Source organism: Miscanthus floridulus, chromosome 18 (assembly GCF_019320115.1).
Source record: "Miscanthus floridulus cultivar M001 chromosome 18, ASM1932011v1, whole genome shotgun sequence".
NCBI lineage: Eukaryota > Viridiplantae > Streptophyta > Magnoliopsida > Poales > Poaceae > Miscanthus > Miscanthus floridulus.
The window spans coordinates 66,096,654-66,121,369 of NC_089597.1; the positions used below are offsets into that span (position 1 = coordinate 66,096,654).

General features: G+C 45.4%; 1 pseudogene; it reads right to left on the bottom strand.

Annotated features, from left to right (window-relative positions):
• Nucleotides 1–496: 496 nt before the first annotated feature.
• Nucleotides 497–1,905, bottom strand: LOC136523116 (protein MIZU-KUSSEI 1-like; annotated as a pseudogene).
• Between the last annotated feature and the right edge of the window lie 22,811 nt (nt 1,906–24,716).

Sequence of the window (24,716 nt, forward strand, 5' to 3'; positions counted from 1 at the left end):
AGCTCGGCGTGTGGCTTGATTTGGGAGCTTAAAGATCTTTTATTTATTTTGTAATTTTGTATCAAGATCAATTTCCCATGATCCTCGACATTGTAAGCACATGGTCATGCTAGCTTAGGGGCTAGCCTGGGTTCTGGCCCGTACTTGGTTAGGGACAATATGCCCTCTTGTACGCCAAAGATTTGGCGCCGGTTGATGAGTAATGGAGTTTATTTCCATGTTTAAAAAAATGGGTTGTGAGGAAGAGATATTTCACACGATTCTTACATCTTGAATCGGGATGTGGAGATCCTTTAAAACACCTAAATCTTTCTTTTATAACATGCTCATAAAATTCAAGTGTAGGAAGGAAAATTTTCACTCACTTACAATATATATATCATCTATCAATCAATGACAGTACTATACCTACTACAGCATCTATCGATGACAGTATACATCTTAATGGAACACAAAGCCGAACTAAACTACTATGGAGTACGTGAGTATGTAAGCAGAGAACACAGATACTGACAGAGTAAGACGTACACTATTAAATTAGCCAGTAATTGGATGCACAATGTAGAGAAAACACACGCAGAAGTCCATGTTCACAATAATAAAAAAGCAAAAGCATGCAAACAAATAGCATACTATATATGTTATACTCCGTACATGTTTAATTTGTCATCTAGACCCTGAGAAGGTAGATGCTGAGCTCGGGCCCGCCGCCGCCATCGGGGTTCACCATGTAGAACGCCTCCGAGTCCCTGGACCCCACCACCCGCTCGAACTTGGCCCTCATGTACATGAGGTCGCCCTCGCCGGCTGCGGCGCCTCCCGTGCCCACGTCGTCGCCGTCGGGGAGCACGCCGGCGCCCACAGAGACGGGCTCCACTGCGCGCAGCACCCGCCACTCGTCCGCGCCGCAGTCCCGCCGCACCGCGTAGCCGCACTTGCGGCCGTTGCAGTACGCGCGCCAGGTGGCCTCCTCCACCAGCGCCGCCGCCTGCTGCCGTGGCCGCCTCTGGTGATGATGGTCACCTGAAATGCAAGGCGGTCGCCGGTCGCCATCACGTTCAATGGACGATGAGTGAGCATGGTGAAAGCAACAGAGTGTACATATATAATGCCATGTGGAGGTGGAAACGCCGCCAAGTAAGCATCGACGTCTACGGATGATGGGTCACCTGTTTGCTGCGGAAGGTGCGGGTGCCTTATCGCACTCGAGAGCGAGGCGGACGAGTCCCGAGGCCATCTCCCTGACGAGCGCGCCGGTGGAGTAGGCGGCGAGCTCGACCATGAGCGCAGGCGGGGCGCGCGGATCGGTCTGCAGCGCGAGGTGCACGCGACCGCGGCGGCGGCCGAAGATGGTGCCCGTGACGGTAGCACAGGACCCCAGCGGCCGTCTCCCGCGCCCGCGCCGCGCTCGAGCTAGCACGGCCAGGATCGCCGACCTGAGCCGCGACAGCGCCTCGCCGCGGCGCTTCCTGCCTGCTGGAGCGTCGTCTGGAGTTGTTGGACCAGCGCCGGCGACGGGGCCGATGTAGGGCGTGGCGCCGGCGAACATGGAGGCGCACTCGTCGTCGTCACAGCCGTCGTCGGCGTCTTGCTCCACGGCGACGGGTCGGCCCTGCTGCACCTTGTTGGCGCGCTTCCTGAGCAGCCATTGGAGGATTGCGAGGCCGCCCCCGGCGTTCTTTGACCGGAGCGGCGACGGCGAGGCAGGCACGGTAGCCGGTGACGCGGCGTGGAAGGCTCTTGCCATGGCGGCCGTCTGATCAGCTAGCTCTCGTACATGCGCGTAAGACAGCAGATCGCTGGCAAGTACTATATGAAGAAGGCAAGAAGCAAAGCTCTTCGTGTCACTGTGACAGTGGAGAGAGGGACAGGCAACTTTAGGCGTGCAGTGAGCGGCGCAGGCAGCAGAAGGGCGGCCTGCGCTTTCCGCAGGCTGGTGTGCGCAGCTACCGCCGCGGAAAACTGCATAAATACTCGCGTTACGGTCAAGACGGACCACACGCCGACGCCGTGCCCGTGCTGGCTGCTGAATTGCTGATGCTATAAGAGCCTGTGAGAGAGAGAGAGAGAGAGAGTGGATGGCCGGGCCGGACCGCCGGATGGGTTGGCAGAGCAGGCGGACCTACACCCACCAAACTGGCAACAAAGGGACGATGTGAATGCAAACAAAGCGATGGAATTTAACTGTTTTGCTTTCGCTTTCATGGCGACGAGGAGAGGAAGGAAGGCGACAGGGAGAGACAGGGCATTGGGAGGCGCAACGCAACGCCGGCCGCATGACGCGCGCGCGACACTGACATGCACCGCGATGTTTTGCTGTGCTGTGCATGCCATGATGATGCGTTTCCAAGTGATCATTAATAGAGTCCGTCTGCCTGCAACGTTCTGGACCTATAGCTTGCCTCAGTTTGCAGGCCTAGCTTCTTCCCTTCATACATACTCCGTATGCACGCCCACAATTCGTGTAAAAAATTGGCGCTGTAGAGAGTTTGGCATCCATATGTACAGTATAGTCATGACTTTCGTCCTTCGTCGTCCTAGCTCATCGTCGGTCCTTGCATGATCGATGAAACTGAAACATTCAAATATCCAATGCAAGCACATGGTGATTCCATTCGAAAACATCATACTTAAGTTTTTTTTCTCGAATACTCAAGTGTATTGCGTATCATTGTATTAAGAGGAACAGAGTTTAAGTTCCACAATCGGCCTGAGGCTGAGGCCCAGTTGAAGATTACATTTTTCCTCAAACCTAAGACACACCGTGCAGCAGCTATACCCCGGATGCTTAACTAGCGAGTCCATGCGCCCCTGCCAAGATCCAGCGATCCGCCTCGGCTTTTATCAGTGCCAACAGCTCGTTCACCGGTGTGGAAGCCTCCTGAAACATCTGGCGTTGCGTTCCTTCCATAGTTCCCAAGAAACCAGCGAGAACAGAGAGTCGAATCAATGGCCGCTGCTAGCCATTCCATGCCGATCTTAGGCGCCTCCACCAGGTGATGGTAGTGTTCGTCGCTGGCGGTAGCTGGGTGCCCAGGGTCCGACAGATATGAAACCAAACCTCTCTTGAAACCAAAACATCAGACTTAAGTGTTCACAAGGAAAGTACATCAATTCAAATATCGTGATTCGTGTTAGTTTGTATGTAAGTGCTTTGGAGCGTCGTCTAGAGCTCAAATAACCAGCTTGCTATTGTCTCGAAAGTGGACTTCTTATACGTTGACGACTCTTGTCCGTCGATCGGAGATATATGTGCATCTCGTTGAATGGCACATATATACTCCTATGTAATAAGAATATATATACATACATATAATCACTTGATCAGCGACATGGCCAAGCTAGCTGTGCGCATATCTAACTGACATTATATAAACATAATAGACATAGAAGGGTTGAGTGTACGACTTGTAGAGTGAGGCAGAATAAAGATTGTGCATTTATTATTAAGAAAAACATATATGGCCCGCTGATGTGGAAAGGCATATATGAATTATAGTGTCATCGTCCCGATGAAATATAATTGGCTCTAGCTACATAAGCAAGATGAACGTCAATGCCGTGTTGCCAATATAATGGAGTTCCGATTTAGTGGATTGATTTTTTATGTGTTGTATATGGACAGTGGACGATCACATCAATGATTATAGATATGCTGGAATTATTATAAGAAAATAAAGCCTGCAGAAAGCCATGTACAATATATTCTATAAGCCTGGAGGGATATCTATAAATCATTGAAACGGGGATTAAAGAGGGGTAATCATGATTAGACGCCCCTGGGGGATTTAATATTTAGCCACCAAACGATCGTGCATATATTGTCCAATCAATTATTATTAGACCATCATGAATTATACAAGTGTGAAATACACATAGACAAGCAGGAAATTAAATATTACTGCACATATGTGTGTCAGGAGACAGAATAGGTCAGTGAAACTAAATCTAGAAGCATCTTGAGAACCTTTGTTACTGAAGAAAAGAGCCACAGCTCCGTTGCATCTAAGTCATAACACTGCACATACATGATCAAATCACAAAGACAATCTTAGGAGAAAGGAAAAGATGCGCTTTATTTGTTGCAATCGTAGCAAGCATCATCAATGCTGCAAATACCTTGGTAGTTGAGACTAGCTAGGCAGAACAGATCGATGAGATGTGTGCTCAGGTAGCCCTAAACACATATGGTCAGGTCGTCAAGCAAGACTAACTATTTTCCAAAGCAAATGACAAGAGCTTCCGAGACACACGCATGGCTACAAACCACAAACAAGACTACAAGAGTAATAACTAATCTTATTTGGTATCACCATCCTCAGAAACAGTCAAACACTGCCGTTGTATTACGAACCGAAACCATGCATGCATGCACCTAATAACAAATTAAACCTGCAAGAAGATCAAGCTTTTTCTTTTTTGACAGCTTGTGGCACTCGATCGAGGTAACACGATCACGCATCAAAAGGCAAATTCTGGCCATGCATATATCACCTAGCCCGTAGGTTTCAGTCTGCCGAGCTGCCACCAACACCATCATAGTCGCATGTATGTGCTCTGCAAAAAGAAGCCAACAAAAGAGCATAAGAAAAAAAGGGAAGGGCTACCCTCTGTCACTCTGTCAAATTAGCAGCAGCTAGCTGCCTACTACTACGAGTAGTATCATGCATTGCGTGACAACCTACAAGCACGGCATGCATAAATATGCCGGATCCGATGAAAGCAAGCACGAACAGCAGCAAAAGGTTAAAAACAAATTCTTGATATCCAAAGCTTTTAGTCTGAGAGCCAAAGATAAAGAGCTCTCATACTGAGCAGTAGCTATCATCCCTTCTGTCTCTCTAACCCATGTGCAGTCTTTAGTCTTTACCGAGAAGTGAAGCTAGAATCCTCCTACTGCGTATTTTTAGACATGCAGGAATCCGCCTTTTTTTTTGTCTTGCGCCTATATAAACTAGTTTAAGCCTTTAAGGTTAACAAAAAATTACTACCGTACTTCCAAACAAGAAAAGGGTCTGAGACATTGTGATCCATCCTCTGGTACTACTACAATAATAAACTCCAAATATGGTTAAAGTTGATTCATAGAGACAGTGGAGCTGTATCATTTTCCTGGAAAGATTGTCATACTCTCACAAGTGTTTGAACCATTCGCAAATTTAAAATAATCTTAGCATCGCATTCTCATTTGATTATGGAGCACGAGATATTTGTTCACCCCACAAAAACAAAAGAAGGTAGTACTAGTAATCCAATAACAAAATTGTCTTATAGATATCACAAAAAAAATCAATGTGTCTGCTCAGAGGACATCCAGAACATCAAGTGCAATAACAAGGCCTAATCCTGCAGATAGAAAGTATTGACCGGCAACATCCGACTTCACATTACAATGGTAAGAAAGAAAGTCATGTGACAGCATTGCTCTTCCCCGTTCATAGGCCTTCTGTTTTTAAGGCTTAAGGGGTTAGGGATTTATGCATTTATGAACGAACTATCGAACTTGAAGATGAAGAAAGACCACCTATAATGAGTCTACTAGATGAAGACGAAGAAAGACCATAGATGATAGAACTCCTGTTGTCCTGCATGATATCAAGTTCGATAGTTCGTTCTACTAGTGTGCCAAATTTCTCTAATTCACGTCATGTATCTAGCCGGTTGGAAAACATACAATAATCGTCTAGAGACACTTAGGCACGCCTATGCGCTAGGCGTAGCACTTTTCCGTGCACCTCAATTAAACACATGAATTAGTTGTCATGGGAGAAAATACAACTATTGTAATTTTCGTTGTATTTGTTTGGATCCACCCAACTAAAGCTTAGTTAGCTAAAATTTCAAAGCAAAGCTTTAGCTAGCGAAAAGTTCTTCCGGCTAAACTTTAGCTGCGGTGTTTGGACTCTCCAGCTAATAGACTCAGCTAAATTTTAGCTGGCTTGCTTTAGCTGAGTTTAAACAGCTAAATTTTAGCTGGTCTTTTAGCTGGGCTGTTTAGATCTATAGTAGCTAAATTTAACTAGCTAAAGTTTAGTTGGTGAATCCAAACGGGCCCAACATAGGAATCAAGATGTTGACAACCCAAAGTAATCGGACGTCTACAATTTTAGAAACCACATTCATGCAGCAGTGAAGAACCCTTGAATATTAAGTAGATATTTTGTGTCATGCTATGTCCATCCTGAATCATAATTATCCACCCCCCACCCACATATGCCAAAGGTTTTTCTGTGCTCTGCATTTATGTTGCCAGGTAGCCATGGAGGCGCCGGCGAGGGGGAGCTCGCCGTGGTGGCCAACGAACATCACAAAGATCTTCTGGATCAGGGCTTTGCAGCAGACTACTGGCTAATAGAAAATTACAGGATCACTAGCCATAGATCTAGCATACAAAACTAATATTTGGGATAAATAGCGAGTCCTAGAACATGAAGTAGTACGTGATTTACAGATAGAGCGAGAGAGAGAGAGGGGTTGCGGAGGTGCAAACCATCGGCCGCCTTCGTAGAACACGAGCTGGCCATGGAGTCGCTTGTCGGTGGCGCGGTGAAGCCCGACGGCGAACACGCTGTTGCGGTGGCGGCGGTGCAAAGGCGGCGGTGGCTGGTGGCGGAGCTTTCCATCGCTAGCAGCGCCCCCTCTCTAGATTGGCTAGGGTTAGGATGTAGGTGGGGCATCTGGCGATGCAAGGCGAACCTCGTGTCTTGTGCCCCATCCCTCACGTCCCCTTTTATGGCACTGTGCGATGGGGGCCTACCAACCATAGAACAGTTGGGCGCCCTGATCAGGGCGTGAATCCAAAGGCCCAATTGGCGGTGGTGATCATCTAACATTATCCTCCTTATCTCGCCTTATTACTTAAACTCAACTTAGTTACTTTATCTTGTTACCATTCCATCACAGATCAGTGCATAGAGCGTGCCTCATCGTCATGGTCAGTTGCCATTAGATTAAACAACTACAATGCACCTCTCTGTTTTAAAACAGATTCTCAACTAGGCCCTTATTGTCCAGGAATCATAGACTTTTCTTTAAACCCATGCCGGCTAAGTGTTCTCTGAACACACTGGGTGGTAAGCCTTTTGTAAGCAGATTTGCGAGCATCTTTTCTATTCTTATATGCTCAAGACTAATTATATGATCTGGACTTTATCTTTCACAACATAATACTTTATGTCAATGTGTTTGGCAGCACCACTTGACTTATTGTTGTGAGCATAACATACTGCTGAATTATTATTACAATATAACTTGAGTGATTTATGTATGTCGTCTACCACTTTCAACCCGGGCATGAAATTTTTCAGCCAATTTACCTGTCCTGTGGCCTCATAACATGCTACAAACTCAGCATACATTGTGGATGATGTAGTAATGGTTTGCTTTGAGCTTTTCCACGATATAACTCCTCATGCGAGAGTGAATATATATCCTGACATGGACTTTCTGTCATCTCCTGCATAATTAGAATCTATATACCCCTCTATGTGCAGGAAATCAGATCTTCTGTACGTTAGCATGAGACCCTTCGTACCTTGGAGGTAACACAAAACTTTCTTTACTAATTTCCAGTGTTCTATTCCTGGATTACTCTGATATCTGCCAAGTAACCCGGTAACAAATGCTAAGTCAGGGTGAGTACACACTTGAGCATACTATAAACTTCCGACAGCTAAACTATATGGAACCGCTTTTATTGGATCGATCTCATATTGGTTCCTGGGACATTGAAATTTCCTATATCTGTCGTCCTTGACTATGGGAGCAAGTGAAGACTTATAATTTTGCATACTATATTTCTTTAGAATCTTTTCTAAGTATGCCTTTTGTGATAATCCTAAAACCCCCTTTTCTCTATCTCGATAAATCTCTATTCCTAGGACGAATGAAGCTTCACCGAGATCCTTCATATCAAACTTCGAGGACAAGAATTTCTTTGTTTCCAGTAGTAGTTTACATCACTGCTAGCGAGCAAGATGTCATCCACATACAAGACTAGGAAAATGTATTTCCCATTCTTGAACTTTGCATAAACACAATTGTCCTCTACATATTCTTGAAACCCAAACTTTCTTATTGTACTATCAAACTTTAAATACCACTGTCTTGAAGCTTGTTTTAATCCGTAAATAGATTTCTTCAGGTGGCATCCCATACGTTCTTTTCCTTCCATAACAAAACCTTTTGGTTGTGCCATGTAAATATTTTCCTCCAGATCCTCATTTAGGAATGTTGTCTTTACAACCATATGATGTAATTCTAAATCGTAATGTGCTATAAGCACCATTATGATTCTAAAAGAATCCTTACATGAGACTGAATAAAATATCTCATTGTAATCTATGCCTTCTCTTTGCGTAAAACCTTTTACCATAAGTCGCACTTTAAACCTTTCTATATTCTTTTTAGAGTCATGTTTAGTTTTGTAGATCCATTTATAGCCTACTGTCTTGGCTCCTTTAGAAATTGTTTCTAAGTTTCAAACACCGTTGGTTTTCATTGATTTCATTTCATCTTCCATGGCTTCAAGCCACTTGGATGAGTGAACGCTTCTCATGGCTTGCTCAAATGAGGTGGGATCACCCTCCATTTGAAATCCTCAAATTCATAAACTTCGTAGTCATCAGGAATGGCTGATCTCTAGACTCCTTGAGACCTTCTAGGGGCCTCGTTAGATGACGCTTGTTCTATATGAGGCTATTGTTGCTCTCCCTCATGTGTGACATCGGGTTCTAGGGGATCCTGAAGGATAGGTTACTCATGTTCATTCATGGTTGCCACAGGAGAACTAACAACAGGTGTTGTCACTACAGTGTCTTGCACTATTGATACAACAACAACATGTAGCGTGAAGAATGGCTCCTAAACCATAGGAGTGGGCACGTATACCCGCTTCTCTTCAAAACTAATTTCTCGCGCTACCATGCTCCCCCTGATCATATCATCCTCTAAGAAAACAACATGTCTTGTTTCTACAAACTTCGTTTGTCTATCAGGACAATAGAAGCGATAACCTTTTAACTTTTCTGGATAGCCAATGAAATGGCAACTGATTATCTTGGAGTCTAGCTTCCCTATGTTTGGGTTAAAAACTTTTGCCTTAGCTGGACAACCCCACACACGTAAATAGTTAAGTGAGGGTTTCTTTTCTGTCCACAACTCATATGGCGTATTGGGCACCGACTTGCTTGGCACTCGATTAAGAATATGAATGGCGGTTTTCAATGCCTCCATCCATAAACTTATCGATAGGGTAGAGTAACTTATCATGCTTCTCACCATATCCATTAAGGTACGGTTACGTCTTTCAGCTACTCCATTCTGCTGAGGCTCGCCCAGTGTAGAATACTGGACTACTATGCCATTTTCCTATAAGAACCTTGCAAAGGGTCTAGGAACTTGGCTATATGGGGTGTGTCGACCGTAGTACTCTCCCCCACGATCAGACCTTACTACCTTAATCTTTAAGTTATGCTGATTTTCTACTTCAACCTTAAATATCTTAAATTTATCTAATGCTTCCGATCTTTCCTTAATTGGATAAATATAGCCAAAATGTGAATAATCATCTGTGAATGTTATAAATGAATCATAACCATCCACACTCTTCACAGGAAAAGGACTACAGATGTTTGTGTGAACTATTTCTAAAATTCTTACGCTTTGTTTGACATCTTTCTTTATTTTCTTAGCATACTTTCCTTTTATACAATCTATGCATTGTTCTAAATCTGAAAATTCTAAAGGCGAAAGAATTGATTTCTTAATCAATCGCTCTATTCTCCCCCTTGAAATATGTCCTAAACGACAGTGTCATAATTTCAAAGATACATCATGCACTCTCTTTCGCTTATTTGTTGCATTCATAGACGAGGAAACATTCTCATTCTCAGTGCTCACAGCATTCACATTCTCAGAAAGTGATAATAAATAAAGCTTGTCTTGTCAGAAGGCAAGACCAACACACTTATTATTATACACAATACTAAAGGGGGCCATGACGCCTAAGAGGTGGGTGAATTAGGCAACTTAAAAATCTACTTCTAAACTATGACCTCTTTTTCTAACCTTAGCAAAACCTATGCAAAAGATAAACTATCTAAATGTGCAACTACGGTTTTGCTAGTGTGTTGCTATCTCTACCGCAAAAGGAGTAATACAATCAATGTAAATGCGGAATCTAAAGAGCAAGGTAGAGATATGCAAACTCCCATCGATGACTCCAGTATTTTTACCGAGGTATCAAGAAGCACGCAAGCTTCCCCCTAGTCCTCGTTGGAGCCCCTCTTAAGGAATCCCTCGCAAGGGCCATGCTCCTGGTTGGGTAACTCCGTGGATAGCCTCGGGCCTTCCCCATGCACAAGTGGGTCTCCGACGTGCCTTTCGGCAAGCCTCTCCCGGATGCTCCCTGCCGTCTTCACTATCAAGCTTCCGGCCAAAACGCCGCGGGCCTTGTTCCCTCCAGTACATGGTGGCGGCCACACCACAACTACGGTTGGTGTGATATCGCAAGACTACAAGCCCCTCCGATGTACAACAATGGTGCACGCAAGCACCGAGTGGTAAGAGATATGCAAACCTCACTAAACACTAGGCCTAAACCTAGAGCAAGCGCATAAGCGGTGGTCTAATCAACCTAAGCACTTCGCAAAGCACCTACGCTAATCACCTAATGAATCACTAAGCACTATGCAAGTGGAGATCACTAAAATGGTGTATCAACACCCTTGATATGTTTCCTCAGCTCCACACACTCCAAATGGCTAGTTGGGGGGTCTATTTATAAGCCCCACTGAGAAAGTAGCCGTTGAGGACGACATCCCGCTTTTCTGCTACTGACCGGACGCTGATCACGTCCTGACCGAACATGTTTGGTCATCCCGACTGTTAGAGCCACATTCAACTGATCGGACGCTGCCAGTGTTCGGTCACATGCCACTGGACACGTCCGATCGCAACTTTGCCACTCTAGAACCTCTTTGTACTCGATCGGATGCTATTGTCCTGCGTCCGGTCTATTTGCTTGTTTAGCATCCGGTCACTACTGTTGCCGAGCCTTTTGATCGAAGTGATCTTGCGTCCGACTTGGTTCCTATCTTCATGCTTGGACTTTGCTTGATATCTTCGGTCTTCTCTTGTGCATCTAAGGACACAACCTAGGCCTGGGCTGACAAAGCCACCCACCGCGTGCACCCTCCTAGGCCGAATCTGGCCCAATGGCTCTCAACCGTTCATCGCGATCGGACGGTTGTCCGTCGTTCTCGGCGGATAAAAAATGACGACGATGGCCGCGCACCCGAACCCTAGGTCATTCTTCTCATTCTCTTCTCTCTCTTCGCCGCGGCGTTGGCTCTCTCTCCCACTCTCACTCTAAACCATGATGGCCCAAGAGAGAAAGCGTGGTGGCGCCGCCGTGGCGCCCTTCGCCGATGCACACGTGCGGCTAGATCCGCGCACGGCGCCGTTGAGCGACACCATGGTGGTGCTCTTTGCACCCCACACGCGCTGCGGTGGAGACTTTCCCTAAACCCTAGATCTGACCGATGCCGCCGTAGGTCCCCTCGCTGGGGCGCGCGCTCCCCAGTGGGTGAGCGTGCCGCCGTTGAGTGGTCCTATGACGGTGCCCTTGGCTGGGCTCACACCCAAGGTGGCAAGCGTGGCTCGACTTCTCCCCGCACGCCAACAAGGCGGTGGCGGAGCTTCTCCCCGCGCGACAGCAGTGGTGACGGTGGCGAGAAAAAACCAGGTAGGTCCCTTCTCCTCTCCATCGATTCTTCTAGGGTTAGGGTTTTCTATCGTTCTTCTTACCTGAGTTGTCTACGTAGGTTAGGTCTAGGGTTTGAGTTCCTTTTCAAAACAGAGACCCTTTCTTACTCCTTTTCTTCACCCGATTTGGGTTTAGGGTTTGATAAACCCTCTTCTTAGATCCGAATCGGATCTCTCACCTCGTTTTAATTGCTGCTACTCGGTTTTCTACCCTGATAAGCTAGATCTATGCCTAGTTAGGCTTTGATACCATTGATAGAAAATTATAGGATCACTAGCCATAGATCCAGCATACAAAACTAACATTTGGGATAAATACCGAGTCCTAGAACATGAAGTAGTACGGGATTTATAGATAGAGTGAGAGAGAGGGGTTGCGGAGGTGCAAACCATCGGTCGCCTTCGTAGAAGATGAGCTGGCCACAGAGTCGCTTGTCAATGGCGCGGTGAGGCCCGACGGCGAACATGCTGTCATGGTGGAGGTGGTGCATGTCACACCCAATTTTAAGGACAAAATTGAATGCACTAACTCATGTGTGCCCAGGGATCAATCACACACACAAGCTGACAAATTATAAAAGTGTATCATCACAGTGTTTCTTACATCACGATAATAACAATACTTAGTCTTATACATCACAGTGGAAAATAAAAGATAATCTCTCTCACATGGAACACCATCATGGGGGAGGTCAACTGGTTGACCACAAGCCTAATAATCCTTAGGAAACTCCTCGTACACGTTGTCATCTGTTACCCATCCGGGATTTTTTTCCAAATATAAAAATAAACAAGCGTAAGTACTTCCCGTACTTAACAAGATAACATAGGGTTCATGAGGCTCAAAAAGGATGACACGGGTTTATTGTAGTTAGCACTTTTAGTAAGTCAGGATTTTATTACCAATTATTATCAAGTTATGCTTACGCTCTCTTTTAAACCCACATAATCAGATATCAGAATCCTTTGCATCATATTATCATCGTAAACCATCATAAATGAACCACCATGAGTATCCAATTATTCTGTGAGTTTTCCGGGCCGCTTGTGACCGTGGGCACGGCTGTTATAACAGTTTGTAACCCTCTGCAGATGTAGTGCACATTTACCGCGGGTCGTGATTCCCATATGCTCAGGTTAATTACTCCCATGTCACTACCAAAGTGAGCGGGCAGGGTACACTATAAAGCCATTTCATAGGTTTCTCTAACAAGTTAGGGCCGCTAGGTTTCCTCAGCAGGCAGATGTAGGAAACCCCCTTTCCTATGGCACATATCCATCGCGGCTATACACATAGGAACAGAGGCAGCCCTATACCCAACGTGGCAAGCCCCTTTTGTGCCATAAAGGTAACCTCTAACAAGCTAGAAAAGGTCCTATTACTGAGCTAAAGCCAAAGCCATATGACTCTCACGGTTGCACTGTCAGTCCCAGCTTTTGCCGACAGATAAGTCCTTATGGAGGGCCGGGAGCAACATGATCAAAAGTCATTTGCACCTTCGCCCTATGGATCAGTTGTTACAAATCACGGTATACTTTTAGTTCCATAGAACCATTAACCATCATGTAGATCATGTTCAGTTAGAGCACTAGCAATCTACCCATATGCAATTAACCCATAGGAGTCAAGGGAACAAGTCATCAAATGACTAGAATGTCCTTATGGTTATCAAAATTAGACACATGCACATGAGTAAATGATTAAAGTGAATAGGACACCAAGGTAGGCCCATGCTATACTTGCCTTGGTTCACAAACTCTTTCTGGTCCTGCTGGTCATCGAAGAACTCTTGATCTCCAACGTTCTCCTCACCATCTGAACGCGACCAACACGACAACATACAACATTCCAAAGGCACTCATACAAAGCAAACAATCCTACAGTTAGAACAGTACACTAACAATATAGAAAACAAGATAAAATGTTTATGAAAATAATCTACGTCTCGCTATGATCACGTCAATGCGAAGTTCACGAAAATCAGAGCTAAAACGCGAAAGTTATGAATTAAACGGAGTTTTCTAGCACTTTATTTAATTAAAACTAATCATGAAATTTAAAAGTTGCAAACTTAATTTACAGTGGTACTAACACGTAGATTATGAAATTATGAAGCGAATGCAATTTGAACGGATCAATTTGGAGCTAAAACGATGATTTTATAAGCAAAATAGTACAAATGGCATTTCTGTAAATACTGAAAATGTACTTTGGACTAAAAAAATTTAGTTTACGTTTTCAAAAGAAGAAAGCATACTCGGGAATTTGCGCTATGGACTGCGGGTCTAATTTGTTGAAAGCGGAGGGGTTCTTTAGCAAAACCACCCGCGAAGGGGTATCAGCCCCTGGTAGCCGTAGGATCAAGATCAGACGGTCTGAAATAGATCTGGGGGAGAGAAGGAGATGCCAGCCAGGAACAGTAGTTCCGGCGGCGGTGCAGCCATGGCCAGCGGCAAGGACTCGTCGGAGCGCGCGGTTAAGGGGCTATGGGCCACGGTTTCGGAGAACCGAGGGCACCGGGGAGTTGCGGAGGAACTCGCGAACTCAACCAGGCTGAGAACGGGGCCAGTGGACACGGTTGGCGAGGTGGCTGCCATGGCCGGCGGCCGAGAGCTCGCGGCGCACGCGGCTAAAGCACTAGAAGACATGAAACGGGAAATAAACCGCATGGGGGAGAGAGAGGGATCACGGTGAAGCTCATAGCGGGGAGAACGGAGTCGACGGCGGCTCGGAGACGACGATTCGCGCGGAGGCGGGTGGCGAATCCCGGTGAACTCGGCGGTTCCATCTCTACTGCGCTCAGTGAATGCGAAGAAGAGGCGGGGAAGGCAGCAGGGAGTGCACACGGAGGGGTTCGGCTTCATTTTAAAGGGGCCGGGGAGCGGGCGACGCGCCCACGACGCGAGAAGAGCGGGTGTGGGGCGGCGGTTGCTCCAAGCACGCGCGGCGTGCGAGAGGTTGAGGGTAGCTCTGACGGGCGGGGCTGGGTCGTCAATGGGGAGAAGGAAGGGGGAGGCTCGGCAATGGCTGCTGGCGTGGTGATGGGCTGGCACGGCAACGGTTGCTGGGCCAGCGCGCTTGCTGGGCTCGGCGGGGCTAGGCTGGCGCGGCAACAAGGAGGGCCAGCGGCCAACTGGGCCAGCGGAAGGAAGAAAAGGCCATGGGCCGAAATTGAGGAAGGGAGGGAAGGTAAGGTAATTTTCTTTTTTTCTTTTTCCAAACCAAATTTCCAAATGTATTTTCAAATAGGTTTTGAATCCTTTTGAGTTTAAATAAAAAACCACTCAACATATTAAATACAATGCTCTAGCATGAGTGCATCAACATGTTTCTAACCTTATATTTGATTTTATTTTCACAAAAAAATATTTCTTTCCTATATTTCAATGTTCACATAATAACATAATTAAATCGAGTTTTCTTATTTCAAAAAGACTGAAATTTTGGGTGTTACAATTCTACCCCCTTAAGATGAATCTCGTCCTTGAGATTCGGATGATTGCTTACTCTAATAGTTGGGGATAAGACTTTCTCATATCCTCTTCTCTTTCCCAAGTAGCTTCATCCTCTGTATACCGATTCTACTGCACCTTGCACATCTTTATAGTCCGGCTTCTTGTAACTCTTTCGACAGTTTCTAAGATCTTTATCGGATACTCTTCATATGCAAGATCTTCCTTAACATCAAGTTCTTCCAAAGGAATTTGCTCTTCTAGTACCCTCAAACACTTTTTCAATTGAGAAACTTGAAACACATCATGCACACCTGACAAACTTTTCAGCAGCTCCAATTGATAGGCTACTGCTCCACGTCTCTCTAAGATTTTAAAAGGTCCAATATACCTTGGTGCTAACTTTCCCTTCATATTGAATCTTTTCACACTTCTCATTGGTGACACCTTCAAGTATACATAATCACCAACTTCGAAAGTCAGCTCTCTTCTGCGAGTATCAGCATAACTCTTCTGTCGGGACTGAGCCACTCTTAAGTTATCTCTAATCATTCTCACTTGTTCTTTCTCTAAGGACATTGGGTCCAAACACTTGAGTTTCACCAGTCTAATTCTAGAACAAAGGCGTTCTACATTTACGCCCATACAACGCCTCGAAAGGTGCCATCTTAAGACTCTTCTAGTAACTGTTGTTATATAAGAACTCTGCGTATGGTAGACTCTTTTCCCAACTATCACCATACTGTAGTGCATAAGCTCTCAACATATCTTCCAAAATCTAATTGATCCTTTCAATCTGTCCATCAGTTTGCGGGTGGTAAGCAGAACTGAAATTCAACTTTGTCCCCAAAGATCTGTGTACTTTATGCCAGGATTGCGATGTAAACTGAGTGCCTCTATCCGACACAATTTTCTTGGGAACACCATGTAAGCACACTATTCTTTCCATGTACAACTCTGCTAACCTTGCACCCATATAGGTAGTCTTGACTGGTAAAAAGTGAGCAACCTTGGTGAGTCGATCCACTATTATCCATATTGAATCATAACCTCTTTGAGTGCGGGGCAAACCTATGATAAAATCCATACCAACTTCTTCCCATTTTCATTCGGGAACCTTCATTGGTTGTAACAACCCTGCAGGTCTTTGTTGCTCAGCTTTCACTCTTTGACAAGTGTCACACAAAGCCACATACTCTGCCACATCTCTCTTCAAACTAGACCACCAATACTTCTCCTTGAGATCCAAATACATCTTTGTACTTCTAGGATGTATATAATAGGCAGACTCATGGGCCTCTTGCAGAATTGCATCACGGATAGTCTTCACTTCAGGTACACATATCCTTTTTCTGAACCAAAGAGTACCATTCTCATCCATCCTGAATCCTGGTGCCTTTCCAAGCACTACATTCTCCGCTATCTCTTTTAGTTTTTCCTCCTCCAATTGACCTTTGCGTATCTCTTGCTCCAATGTAGGCTCTATCACCAATTCTATTGCATTAGTGACAAAACTCAAGTTGAGATGCCCCATTTCAGCACACAACTCTGCTGACATAAAAGTCATCCCAAGTCCATTAGCATAACTCTTCCTGCTAAGTGCATCAGCTACGACATTTGCTTTTCCCGGATGATAATGCACTTCCAAGTCATAGTCTTTGATCAATTCTAACCAACGACATTGTCTCAGATTCAGATCTGATTGGGTAAAGATATACTTCAAACTCTTATGATCTATATAGATATCACTCTTATGCCCAATTAGATAATGTCTCCAGATTTTCAAAGCATGAACCATAGCTGCCAATTCCAAGTCATGAGTAGGGTAATTCAACTCATGCTTCCTCAACTGTCTAGATGCATATGCCACCACTCTTCCTTCTTGCATAAGCACACATCCAAGGCCCAAACGAGATGCATCACAATATATAGAGAAGTTCTTGCTTAAGTCAGGCAAAATCAATACTGGAGCTGTAGTCAATCTCTTCTTTAGCTCATCAAAGTTTGCTTGGCATTTATCCGACCATACATATTTAGCATTCTTTTCCAACAGAGCTGTCATAGGCTTAGCTAGCTTGGAAAAACCTTCTATGAACCTCCTGTAATATCCAGCCAATCCCAAAAAACTACGAATCTCACTTATAGTGGTTGGTGGTTTCCAATTCAATACATCTTGCACTTTGCCTGGATCCACTGCTATTCCCCCATTAGAGACAACATGACCCAGAAAAGAGACTTCCTTCAACCAAAACTCACACTTGCTCCGCTTAGCGTACAACTTATGTTCTCTAAGCTTTTGCAAGACCAACCTTATATGTTCAGCATGTTCTTCTTCAGTCTTGGAGAATATTAGTATGTCATCTATGAATACAACCACAAATTTATCCAGAAACTCCATGAACACCTTATTCATCAGATACATGAAGTATGCAGGTGCATTGGTCAATCCAAAAGACATAACGGTATACTCATACAATCCATACCATGTAGTGAATGTTGTCTTGGGTATGTCCGAGTTTCGAATCTTTAGCTGATGGTACCCTGAGCGGAGATCAATCTTGGAGAACACATGGGCTCCTCTCAACTGATCAAACAAGTCATCTATCCTAGACAAAGGGTATTTATTCTTGATTGTAACCTCATTAAGTGAACGGTAATCCACACACATCCATTGACTACCATCCTTCTTATTCACAAAGATCATAGGTGCCCCCCATAGGGAAGAACTAGGGCATATGAAACCTTTTTCTTCCAACTCTTTTAGTTGTTTCTTAAGCTCTTCTAATTCATTAACCCTCATTCTATATGGATGTTTAGCTATTGGTGCAGTTCTAGGTAATAATTCAATAATGAATTCAATGTCTTGGTCAGGTGGCATACCTAGCAAGTCATCGGGGAAGACATCCGGGAACTCCTCCACTACACGATCTTGTTCATTGGCATCACCGTCTAGCTGGTTCACTGTGGCTGTAGGCTGAGCTTGCACTACCACTTCTACATAGATTCTATCTCCATTGAGTGATGTCACAACCACAGATTTCTCCTGACACTGAATCACTGCCTGGTGTTGTTTCATCCAATCCATTCCCAGAATAAGATCAATTCCCGCTGTTCTCAACACAATTGGTTTCACTTTGAAGTCTACCCCCCTTAAGGAAATGCTAGTTGAGGGACTCCAATATGAAGCGGGCATACTACCTCCTGGTGAATTTACTAGTATGGGGTTTTTTATGGCACACAAAGGTATGCTATGCATTCTAACAAAAGCTTGGGAAATAAAAGAACGCGAAGCACCAGAATCAAAAAGTACTGTAGCAGAGATAGAGTTGACGCTGAACGTACCCAACATGACCTCGGGCATCTCCTAAGCTGCATCAGATGACACATAGTTCACCTTCGTAGTGTGAGGTGGTCGGGCGTTGAACTTCTGATTGCCAGTCTAGTTCTAAGGTGCTTGTTGGTTCTGCTTCTTAGGACACTGATGAGCATAGTGACCTACTTCTCCATAGCGGTAGCATGCATTGGGGTTATTGGGTGCACCACTCTTCATAGGAGCATTGTTGGATGGTCCTTGGCATGTTGCCAGATTGCTAGTCTGTTGCGGGGGACGCTGATTACCATACTGTTGCTAGTACTAAGGGCGTTGCTGGAACTGATTACGTTGAGGATACTGACCACGGGTTCCCTAGTTAGATGGTCCTTGATTCCTTTGTTGAAAACCCTGCTGTGGATATGCATGCGGGCGGGTGTTACTTCCAGAAACTTGCCCTTGAAGGCTCCTCTTATTGGCTTCTATCTCTTTGCGCTTATCATCAATCACAATAGCGCGGTTCACCAAAGACTGAAAGTTAGGGTAGGTGTTGGACATCAGTTGAAGCTGCAGTCCATCATAGAGTCCCTTGAGGAAACGGCATTGCTTATCCTTATCCTCAGTTACATCATTTGGAGCATAACATGACAGTTGAGCAAACTTGTCATGATACTTCACCACGGTCATGGATCCTTGCTTGAGAGACCTGAATTCCTCCTGCTTCAATTCCACGAGTCCATCCGGGATATGATAAGACCGAAAATTGTCCTTGAATTCTTGTCAGGTAATAGCAGGAGCGTTGTTGGGACATCCATACTGGAAAGAATCCCACCAATCCTGAGCTGCTCCCTGGAGTTGACCAGAAGCATACAACACCTTCTCAAGATCGTTGCATTGTGCTATGTTAAGTTGCTTCTCTACAGCACGCAACTAATCATCTGCCTCCATAGGGTCTGAGGCATGAGTGAACACCGGTGGACGACCCTTCATAAACTCTCCATGCTTATCTTTGACCTAAACAGGTGGTGGTCCTCTTGCAGGTTCATTGTCCAAGCGCTGCATCATAGCTTGCATCAACTGCGCTTGCATTCCCAATAATTGTTCTATGGTTACAGGTGGCGGTGGTAGTGGATTTATGAGAGCATCACGCCCATGACCACGGCCTCTGCCTCTTCCTCCTCTTGCGGCCATCCGTTTTCCAACAGATGCGCAAATTTTAGAGATTCCCAAATTATAGAGAGCTTACAAAAGATAAGAAACAATGCTGAGAATTTTCTGGACAAGATTCCAGAAACAGCAGTTCAGTAAATCTATCATAACTTGAGTTTCAGAGATCCAACAGAGGTGTACCAAGAATGGTTGGAAAGCTTAGGAGATCAGCTACAACTTTTATTTAGATCACGTTTACAGATTCTGACATACACATAGTAAAAAATAGAGCTAAACCGAATCTGTTCTGGTTTCCAGTCTGCGCAGGAACATCAACTTGTGACAGCTAGATCTCACAAACCTGAACAGCTATTGATGTGACTCCAAAGACATTTGAAAGATACAGAAGTCTAGTTATCTCCACAAAAATTTCAGAATTTTTGACAGCCCAGATTTTGAGATACAAGATAAAGATCACAGGCTGCTCCAGAAAACAGCACAACAGAGATAAGATAAAGCAAACCATCTACATTAAGATTATCATCTAAACTTAAGGTTCCAATCTAAGGAAGTTGTGGACATGCCCAAAAACTTCCAGCAAACAATCAAACTCCAAATCAACCAAGTTCACAAATTAAAACATCTAATCATCCAAGTTCACAAGACCAAAGAAGACTAAATATGAAACACGAACTAATGACGTTGTAATCTTAATCAAGGCACCTAACACCTATGGGGCGGTGTCAATCATGGTGAACGACCGGTGCTTCTTCTTGTAGATCGATGGCTGCCTAAGTTGAGCACGTAGTTCATCAACTTGCTTCTGGAGGCGTCTTTCGGCCCTCTGTGAAGCACGTAGCTCTCCTTTGACTTCTTCATCCACCCCCTGCATGGCATGGACATGCTACACTGTTGCTTCAAGAGTTGTGTCACTCTCTGGTGGAGCCAAGACCTGCCAAACACCCTCATGATCATTGCGAGGAAGGAACCTGAAACGATCCTCCCTCATGGCCTCAAAGCGATGACCATGGTAGTAGATGTAGGCGTCCTATGCTGTATCTTCCATGCCATCCAAGGCATGGGCCCTCCTGGCAGTGGCACGGTGGATAGTCTCCGCCTCATGTCCACTCTTTATATCATTCCATGTAGTAACCACCAGCTCTACCTTCTAAAAGGTTGCCTCCAATGGATGCTGGTACTCTGCACAATGATAGCTGATGGAGGCGTGCAGATCGGGGTAGTAGTCGTCCAGCATATGGGTGAGGAGGGTGTGGTAGTAGGTCGTCTCTGGGGCTGGCTTGAAGTAGTACTTGCACTTCCAGCCTATCTCCTCATCCACCACAGGGACAGCTAGGGATGACGTAGGTGTAGGTGAAGTAGCCGATGACTCCTCAGGTGTAGCTACAACAGGATAGACCGAGGCGACAGCTGGAGTAGGAGCAGGTGCAGGTGTCGGGGTAGCCATCTCCTCATCGTCGGAGATGATCACAATCTCCTTCTCCGCCTGTAGTGCTGAGGCGGGCAGTCTTCGGGTTATGAGACATCTATAGATTTAAAGTAAGATAGAATTAGAATCAACAATTTTATATAATAGATTAAGGTATGAAAAGCATAAATGTTTTAATAAAATAACAAGAATAAGACAGTAAGCAAGAAACTAGAGGAGCAAAGATGCTAAAATGACCGTTTCTAACTAGGCTTGCGTCCTACCGTCAACACGGCTCTGATACCAATTTGTCACACCCAATTTTAAGGATAAAATTGAATGCAATAACTCATGTATGCCTAGGGATCAATCACACACACAAGCTGATAAATTATAAAAGTGTATCATCACAGTGTTTCTTACATCACGATAATAACAATACTTAGTCTTATACATCACAGCGGAAAATAAAAGATAATCTCTCTCACATGGAACACCATCACAGGGAAGGTCAACTAGTTGACCACAAGCCTAATAATCCTCAGGAAACTCCTCGTACACGTTGTCATCTGTTACCCATCCGGGATTTTTTTCCAAATATAAAAATAAACAAGCGTAAGTACTTTCCGTACTTAACAAGATAACATGGGGTTCATGAGGCTAAAAAAGGATGACACAGGTTTACTGCAGTTAGCACTTTTAGTAAGTCAGGATTTTATTACCAATTATTATCAAGTTATGCTTAAGCTCCCTTTTAAACCTACATAATCAGATATCAGAATCCTTTGCATCATATTATCATCGTAAACCATCATAAATGAACCACCATGAGTATCCAATTATTCTGTGAGTTTTTCGGGCCGCTCGGGATCATGAGCACGGCTGTTATAACAGTTTGTAACCCTCTGCAGATGTGGTGCACATTCACCGCGAGTCGTGATTCCCATATGCCCGGATTAATTACTCCCATGTCACTGCCAAGGTGAGCGGGCAGGGTACACTATGAAGCCATTTCATAGGTTTCTCTAACAAGTTAGGGCCACTAGGTTTCCTCAGCAGATAGATGTAGGAACCCCCCCTTTCCTATGGCACATATCCATCGCGGCTATACACATAGGAACAGAGGTAGCCATATACCCAATGTGGCAAGCCCCTTTTGCGCCATAAAGGTAACCTCTAACAAGCTAGAAAAGGTCATATTATAGAGCTAAAGTCAGAGCCATATGACTCTAACGGTTGCACTGTCAGTCCCAGCTTTTGCCGACAGATAAGTCCTTTTGGAGGACCGGGAGCAACATGATCAAAAGTCATTTTCAGTTAGAGCACTAGCAATCTACCCATATGCAATTAACCCATAGGAGTCAAGAGAACAAGTCATCAAATGAATAGAATATCCTTATGGTTATCAAAATTAGACACATGCACATGAGTAAATGATTAAAGTGAATAGGACATCAAGGTAGGCCCATGCTATACTTGTCTTGGTTCACAAACTCTTGCTGGTCCTGCTGGTCGTCGAAGAACTCTTAATCTCCAACATTCTCCTCACCGTCTGAACACGACCAACACGGCAACATACAACATTCCAAAGGCATTCATACAAAGCAAACAATCCTACAGTTAGAACAATACACCAACAGTATAGAAAACAAGATAAAATGTTTATGAAAATAATCTACGTCTCGCTACGATCACGTCAACGCGAAGTTCACGAAAATCGGAGCTAAAACACGAAAGTATGAATTAAACGGGGTTTTCTGTAGCACTTTATTTAATTAAAACTAATCATGAAATTTAAAAGTTGCAAACTTAATTTACAGTGGTACTAACACGTAGATTATGAAATTACGAAGCGAATGCAATTTGAACGGATCAATTTGGAGCTAAAATGATGATTTTATAAGCAAAACAGTACAAATGGCATTTCTGTAAATACTGAAAACATACTTTGGACTAAAACGGTTTAGTTTCTGTTTTCAAAAGAAGAAAGCGTACTCGGGAATTTGCGCTACGGACTGCGGGTCCAATTTGCTAAAAGCTGAGGGGTTCTTTAGCAAAACCACCCGCGAAGGGGTATCAGCCCCTGGTGGCCGTAGGATCAAGATCGGACGGCCTAAAATAGATCTGGGGGAGAGAGAAGGAGATGCCGGCTAGGAACAGTAGTTCCGGCGGCGGCGCAACCATGGCCGGCGACAAGGACTCGCCGGAGCACGTGGTTAAGGGGCTAGGGGCCATGGTTCGGAGAACCGAGGGCACCGGGGAGTTGCGGAGGAACTCGCGAACTCAACCGGGCCGAGAACGGGGCCGGTGGACGCGGTTGGCGCGGTGGCCGCCATGGCCGGTGGCCGAGAGCTCGCGGCGCACGCGGCTAAAGCACTAGAAGACATGAAACAGGAAATAAACCGCATGGGGAGAGAGAGGGGATCATGGTGAAGCTCACAGTGGGGAGAACGGAGTCGACGGTGGCTCGGAGACGACGGTTCACGCAGAGGCGGGCGGCGGATCTGGCGAACTCGGCAGTTGCGTCTCTGCTGCGCTCGGTGAATGCGAAGAAGAGGCGGGGAAGGCAGCAGGGAGTGCGCGCGGAGGGGTTCGGCTTCGTTTTAAAGAGGTCGGGGAGCGGGCGACGCGCCCACGATGCAAGAAGAGTGGGCGCGGGGCGGCGGTTGCTCCAAGCGCGCGCGGTGTGCGGGAGGTTGGGGGCAGCTCTGACGGGCGGGGCCGGGTCGTCAGCAGGGAGAAGGAAGGGGGAGGCTCGACAACGGTTGCTGGCGTGGTGATGGGCTGGCGCGGCGACGGTTGCTAGGCTCGGCGGGGCTGGGCTGGCGCGGCGACAAGGAGGGACAGTGGAAGGAAGAAAAGGCCATGGGCCGAAATTGAGGAAGGGAGGGAAGGTATGGTAATTTTCTTTTTTTCTTTTTCCAAACCAAATTTCCAAATAGGTTTTGAATCCTTTTGAGTTTAAATCAAAAATCACTAACATATTAAATACAATGCTCCAACATGAGTGCATCAACATGTTTCTAACCTTATATTTGATTTTATTTTCACAAAAAATATTTCTTTCCTATATTTCAATGTCCACGTAATAACATAATGAAATCGAGTTTTCTTATTTCAAAAAGACTGAAATTTTGGGTGTTACAGTGCAGAGGCGGCGGTGGCCGATGACGGAGCTTCCTGTCGCTGGCAGCGCCCCCTCTCTAGATCGGCTAGGGTTAGGATGTAGGTGGGGCATCTGACGGCTCAGGTGAACCTCGTGCCTTGTGCCCCAACCCCCACCTCCCTTTTTATGGCGCTGTGCGACGGGACCCGCCAACCATGGAACGGTTAGGCACTCCCGATCAGGGCGCGGATCCAAAGGCCCAATTAGATCATTTTACACCGGCGACCAGCGGCCCGGCCAGCCACAACTGCCGCTTCACCTCATCGCCCACCGGCGGTGCCAACAGCAGCCTCTTCGGAGCTGGGTTCTTCGGGAGGAGGGCTTCCTCCATAGCGGTGCGCCCTCTCTTTTTCTTCCTGCCTTCATGTATTCTAGCTCCCTCCTCTAGCTGGCTAGAGGAAGCGCTCTCTCGATGTATGCTTGTCCGTCTGTGTCAGTGTGTGTGA